Source organism: Puma concolor, chromosome F2, assembly GCF_028749965.1.
Source record: "Puma concolor isolate L17-30 chromosome F2, mPumCon1.1.hap2, whole genome shotgun sequence".
NCBI classification, from domain to species: Eukaryota; Metazoa; Chordata; class Mammalia; order Carnivora; family Felidae; genus Puma; species Puma concolor.
Window position 1 is genome coordinate 43,280,869 of NC_141684.1, and position 6,000 is coordinate 43,286,868.

Sequence of the window (6,000 nt, forward strand, 5' to 3'; positions counted from 1 at the left end):
CACAGAGAGAGAGAGAGAGAGAGAGAGAGAGAGAGAGAGAGAGGAAAAACTTAAGCAGACTCTATGCTCAGCATAGAGCCTGATGTGAGGCTTGATCCCATGACCCTGGGATCATGTCCTGAGCTGAAACCAAGAGTCAACTAACTGACTGAACCACTCAGGCAACCCCCCCCCGCCCATTTTTAATTGGGTTATCTGTTTTGTTGTTGTTTTGTTTTGTTTTCTTGGCATTGAGTTGTATAAATTCTTTATATATTTTGGATATTAACCCCTTATTGGATATCTTATTGGCCATTTGTATATCTTCTTTGGAGAAATATCTATGTAGATCCTTTGCCTATTTTTTAAATTGGTAATTTGTTCTTATATTATTTGGTTATGAAAGTTCTTTATGTATTCTAGATACAAGTCCCTTATCAGATACATGATTTGCAAATATTTTTCTCCCATTATATGGATTGTCTTTTCACTTTCTTGATGGTATCTTTTGAAGTACAAAAGGTTTTAATTATGATGAAGCCCAATTTATGTAAGTTTTCCTTTGTTGTCTGTGCTTTTTAAACAAAGAGGGCTTGGTTAACCTAAGGTCATAAAGAATCACGCCTATATTTTCTTCTAAGAGTTTTATAGTTTTGGCACTTAAATTTATGTCTATGGTCAATTTTGAATTAATTTTTAAAAAATCTTTATTTATTTATTTATTTAATTATTTATTTTTAAAGTTTATTTATTTCTTTTGAGAGATACACAGACAGCATGAGTAAAGGAGGGCAGAGAGAAGGAGAGAGAATACCAAGCAGGTTGCGTACCTTCAGCGCAGAGCCTGATGCAGGGATTGAACCCACAAAACTGCAAGATCATGACCTGAACCAAAACCAAGAGTCAGATGCTTAACCAACTGAGCCATCCCGGAGCCTCTATTTATTTTTGAGAGAGACAGAGAGAGCATTAGTGGTGAGGGGCAGAGAGAGAGGGAGAGAGAGAATCCAAAGCAGGCTCCATGCTCTCAGCACAGAGCCTGACATGGGGGTGGAACCCATCAGTGAGATCATGACTTGAACAGAAGTCAGATGTTCAACCAACTGAGCCACCCAGGCCGCCTAAGAATTGAAGATTTTATATTTTGTAAACATGTAGTTCAATTTCAAATTTTATGGTAAACTCTCTGCTATGAAAAATAAAGTAATTACCATCTTTATACCTTCCATCACTTCCCTTTTCCTCACATTTTGTTTTTATTAATAATACTATTATTTTATATTATCAATGTCCCTAACAATATGTTTGAAGCTATAACCCATATAGTGGTTTAGTCTTGGTTGTACATTTACATTGACTCATTGACTCATTGCTCCCTATCAGTCCACTTGATCTAAGTTGGTGACTTTATAAACTCAGAGTTGTATGTCATATTCTGTTATCAGTATTTTAATGTCTGTGGGACGAGTAATGATGTTCCTTCTTTCATTTCTTTCATTTATGTGATTTATAATTTGTGCCTTCTCTCTCTCTCTCTCTCTTTTTTTTTTTTTTTTCTTGATTAGTCTGGCTAGAGACTTATCAATTTTAATGATCTTTTCAAAGAACTAGCTTTTGGTCCCATTTTTTTTCCTTCCCTCTCCTTTTCCTTCTTTTTTTTTTTTTTTTCTGCCTCCTACTTGTTATAGGGTTAATTTGCTATTCTTTTTTTTAAAAAAATGTTTATTTATTTATTTTGATGGAGAGAGTGTGTGTGCTTGAGCAGGGAGGGGCAGAGAGAGAGGGAGAGAGAATTCCTAGCAGCTTCCATGCTGTCAGTGCAGAGCCTGACACGGGGCTCCATGTCATGAGAGATGAACGTGAGATCATGAACTGAGCCGAAATCAAGAGTCAGACGCTTAGCTGACTCAGCCACCCAGGCGTCCTTCCTCTTCTTTTCTTTCTTTCTTTTTTTTTTTTCAAGATTTTATTTTTAAGTAATCTCTACATCCAACTCACAATCCCGATATCAGGAGTCACATGCTCTACCAACTGAGCCAGCCAGGCACCCCGTTTCCCCCCTAGTTTCTTAAGATAGAAGCTTGGATCATGGTATTTACACCTTTCTTCTTTCCTGATATATGAATTTAATGCTATGTAAATACTATGCACTTTTCTCTAAGCACTGCTTTTGCCGCATCCGTAAATTTTAGTATGTTGTGTTTTTCTTTTCATTCGACTAAAAATACTTTCTAATTTCCCTTATAGATCCCTCTTTGACTCATGGGTCATTTGGAGGTGTGTTGCTTAATTTTCATATTTTCAAATTTTACAGATCTATTTCTGTTACTGATTTTTAGTTTAATTCTGTTATGATCAGAGAATATATGTCTTATGATTTTGGTTCTTTCAAATTGGTTGAAAGATTTTTTTTTTAAAGTAATCTCTATGCCCAACATGGGGCTCAAACTCATGACTCCAAGATTAAGAGTCACAATGTCTACCGACTGAGCCAACCAAGCACCCCCTGGAGGATTTTTTAATGGCTCAGAATATTGTCTATTTTGGTGAATGTTTCATATGCTTCATTTTTTTTTTTTTCAACGTTTATTTATTTTGGGGACAGAGAGAGACAGAGCATGAACGGGGGAGGGGCAGAGAGAGAGGGAGACACAGAATCAGAAACAGGCTCCAGGCTCTGAGCCATCAGCCCAGAGCCTGACGCGGGGCTCGAACTCACGGACCGCGAGATCGTGACCTGGCTGAAGTCGGACGCTTAACCGACTGCGCCACCCAGGCGCCCCATCATATGCTTCATTTTTATTATACTTCATTTTTCAAGTTTTTATTTAAATTCTACTTTGTTAACATATAGTGTAATATTGTTTTCAGGAGTATAATTTAGTGATTCATCACTTACATATGATGCCTTGTTTCATATGCTTTTGAAAAGAATTTGTATCCTACTGTTGGGTAGAAAATTCTACCAATGTTAATTAGGTCAAGTGTTGATAGCATTGTATTATAGGTTTTCTATAACCTTACTGAATTTCTTTCTATTTGCTCTGAAATAAGAATGTTGAAGTCTCCAACTGTAATTATAGATTTGCCTGTTTCTCCTTTCAGTTCCATCAGCTTTTGTCCATTTTGAATATGTGTTGTTAGGTTCATATATGTTTAGATTATGTACCATATTGATATATCTTCTTAATGACCCTTTAATGATTGTATAATACTGCTTTTTATCCCTAAGAAGTGTGGTACATGTGTGTGTATACACACACACACACACACACACACACACACACACACACACACAATACATACAATGGAATATTACTTGGTGATCAAAAAGAATGAAATCTTGCCATTTGCAACAACATGGATAGAACTAGAGTGTATTATGCTAAGCAAAATAAGTCACTCAGAGAAAGACAATTATCATATGATTTTACTCATATGTGGAATTTAAGAAAGAAAACAGATGAACATAGGGGAACAGAAGCAAAAATAAGATAAAAATAGAGAAGGAGACAAACCATAAAAAACTCTTAAATACAGAAATAAAACTGAGGTTTGCTGGTATGGTGTTGGGTGGGGGGATGGGCTAAATGGGTGTCGGGCATTAAGGAGAGCACTTGGGATTAACACTGGGTATTATATGAAAGTGATGAACCACTAAATTTTACACCTGAAACTAATATTACACTGTATGTTAACTAACTGGAATTTTAATAAAAATAGAAAATAATGCCAAGGTTTGTTATATATATATATATTTTTTTTCCACAATTTGAAAATATTAAAAAGGTAATATACCAAAAACCATTGGACTTACATACTTTAGATGGGTGAATTGTATCATATGTGAATTATATCTCAGCAAAACTGTTAAAAATTATTCAAAGCATTTAGGATTTTTGCTTTAAAACAGTTGGCATTTGGTGCTAAACATTGCAACCTTTTGGGAGCTGAGAAATTGTTCCTCCTGTCTAATGGACAACTAGTCATTTCCTTTCGCAGCACATTAGATGGTATATTAGGGACAATAGAAACACAAACGTCCCTAGGTTTGATATACATCAGAGGTTCATCATTGAAAAGAAATGGAAGGGAACAGGGGTGCCTGGCTGGCTAGCTCAGTCGGTACAGCATGCAGCTTTTGTTCTTGGGGTTGTGAGTTTGAGCCTCATATTGGATGTGGAGATTACTTAAAAATAAAATCTTTAAAAAAAAAAAAAGAAATAGAAGGGAACAAATAAGTAGGACCTGGCAGAGACAGACTCTCACCTAGAGATTGGCAGCACTGCCAGAGGAAAGTTATGAATTACCTAGTGAACTGAAAACTAGGCTTGGCTGTTACGGGCTTTTTATTTTAATCTATGAGAAGCTACTGACTACTGATTCCTGAAATCATTGTTACACTATATGTTAACTAACTTGGATTTAAATTAAAAAAAAATACTGCTCTTTATTCCTGGTACTATTCCTTAATCTGAAGACTATTTTTCCTGATACTAATGTACTTTTTATTAGTGTTAGGATGGTATAATCTTTCCCTTCCTTTTGCTTTTAACTTATCTGTATCTTTATATTTAAAATGGGTTTCTTATATAGTTAGGTTTTGATTTATCCACCTGATAGTCTCTGACTTTAATTAATTTGTTTAGGCCATTTACATTTAATGTAATAATTGATATAGTAATATTAAAATCTACCATTTGGTAGCTTTTTAAATATATTCCGTATTTCCTTTGTTGGAAGACCTGGGTCCTATTATTTTTTGATGTCTTTGTTAATATCCTGTGTCAGGGCTAACTCCATGTAATTGCAGTATATCCTGCACCTATGGTGGGGGATATCTGCTGACTCCAATTCAGCATGTGGCCATGGGATGCAGTTACTTCAAGAGATTCCTCCAGTGTAGTGGAGCTTAATGCTGGATGCACATTAGAAATACCTAAGAAGCTTTAAAAAATACCAATGCCTGTGTCCTACCAATAAAAATTATAATTTGATTTATCTGGAATGCAGCCTGGCAATTGATAATCTTAAATTAGGCTTCCCAGGTGATTCTAATGTGACTTAGGTTGCAGACCCTGGGAAGATCTTGAATGAAAATAGAAAATTCTACTTTCATTGATTTTCCTTAATGCTTCTCTGAGCTCCCTACCTACTCTTTTTTCACTTCTTTAAAAATTTGGGGATAAAATGGAGAATTCCCAGGATTTAGTTGAACTCAATATTTTCCCTTATCCTTATTCCTTGGAAGAAGGTATGGGATTATGATCTAGTCATGGCTGAAACTTTTCAAAATTTATGACATGATTTAGTATACTTTATTGTGTTTTACTTTTGCTTGTCATTTTTTGGCTAGTTTTTGCAACCTTTATTTATTTGTTTATTTTGTCAGATATGGAGGGAAAGGATTCTGTGATCCAACTTTATTCTATCATCTTTACCTGGAAGTCCTTGTATTTTTTGCTATATTATACTATTTTCTTTAATCTTCACAATGATCTTGTGAAGCTACTACTATTACTACTGTAGTTGTAGATTTCCTTGTTTTTACAGATGCTTAGACAATAATTCTATTAACTTTTTAAAAGGATAAAATTAGATATGAATTAACATTTTTTTTCCTGACAGAAATGTAAAAATTTTTAAGCTACTATATTGTGGGCATACGTTGTAACTTTTTTTTTTGTCCTTTAGATTGGAAGATTATCATTCTCAACCAGAAAAGCCTCTGTTAGGGGCACCTGGGTGGCTCAGTTGGTTGACATCTGACTTCAGCTCAAGTCATGATCTCTATGTAAATTCGAGCCACGCATCAGTCTCTGTGCTCAGAGCCTGGAGCCTACTTCGAATTCTGTGTCTCCCCCTCTCTCTGCCCCTCCCCTGCTCATGTTCTGTCTCTCTCTGTCTCTCAATAATAAATAAATGTTAAAAAAATTTTTTTAAAAAGAAAAGCCTGTGTTAGCAACCATTTGTATTTCACATATTAGCTTCATGTTCTGTCCATATGAATTTTTTCTTTAT